This window comes from Pholcus phalangioides, unplaced genomic scaffold (genome assembly GCF_987345545.1).
Source record: "Pholcus phalangioides strain wild (caught in Gottingen) unplaced genomic scaffold, Ppha-v1.0 ptg000010l_1, whole genome shotgun sequence".
Taxonomy (NCBI): Eukaryota; Metazoa; Arthropoda; class Arachnida; order Araneae; family Pholcidae; genus Pholcus; species Pholcus phalangioides.
Genome location: NW_028301603.1, coordinates 8316480 through 8317824, shown reverse-complemented (window position 1 = coordinate 8317824; position 1345 = coordinate 8316480).

The following is a 1345-nucleotide window of genomic DNA, read 5'->3' as shown; positions in this document are numbered from 1 at the left end:
GCACTGTGGGGGTAAATGTTGCTAAATTTAGGTTTTTTTATCGAAGTTTACTGAAAAATAAAGGCATTAGATGATTTTTTTGAGTTATTGTATAATATATTTTATTCTATTGGGTGTACAAAAGAGAGTTGGTTAAAAAGTCATGCTATTTTGCATATCGTACTGGACTCCAGTTACTTCTTGTGACTGAAATATCATGGTCATAATCTGCTTACGGAGAGCGGGCACGACTGTGCATCCGGAGTCCAGAACTTGCAGTTTAAGCCGGGTATTCCTAGGAACAAGTTTTTTTACGCCGCGTGAACCGAATTAGACGATTTCGCGTCGGCAGAAACGTGTTACATAATTACGCTACGCATTTGTGTTTTCCTAGAGTGGCGCATCAAATCAGGACAGCTATATTATAGTATATGGCCCTGGCATCAGCTGCTCTGTCGTCTGCATGCTCCGGTTTGAAGGGAAGGGAAAGAAAACACACGAGAGTATCAGCAAAACCACGGTGCACATTTGACTCCTCCAGAAGCAGTCGGCCAATCACGCCCGACGTAAAGCGCTGTCGTCAGGCGTATTGCGCTCTGTAGGGATACAGCCATGCTGCTTTGCTGCTTTTCTTACTGGTGAGTGGACGGCGTGTCGCGCTGGACGAATCACGTTGTGCGCGGCACAGGAAACCTGCTCCTAGGAAAACCCGGCTTTAGAGCCGATCACGAACAGCTGGAGAAAAAAAATCAAAGCTGAAGAATTTTTCAGCTTCATTTGTACAAGGCACTGCTAGTAAATAACGGAAATATTTTACATTCGAACTTCGACATGCATGGTTAAGTGTGGAGAACACTGTCATCTATCGTTCAGATGGATAGGTAGTCAATAGAGAACGGCTATTTTTTGAATAGAGGGTTTTTTAATTTTATTTTCTACCTGGAATTTCCAGTATTCATAAAGTGACCATACGTCCCTTATTTGCCGGGACAGTCTCTGTTTTTTCTGGCCAAAAAAAGTGATTCAAAAGAAGATTTGATTTGAATGACTTTTTACGGTTTTTCTGTCAAATCCAGAAACCACTGATATGGTATTGAAATAAAGAATGCTTTATAAATAATCAAATCCATAGGCGAAAATGTTAAATGTTATTTTGCTCACTGCACAGAAAAGAAGGAAAGGTAAAAAAAAGGACAATTGTTTTCGATGCTTTTTTTTGTTTCTTGCATTTTGTTATCCGAAATTATGCCGCCGATCATTCTTTTTTGCCCCTTTAATATATGTGATCAAACGTTTGAGACTTCCTGACATCCAGCGGTAAGGTCTAGAAATATATTTCGATTTATTTTCAAACTGATGGGAAGAC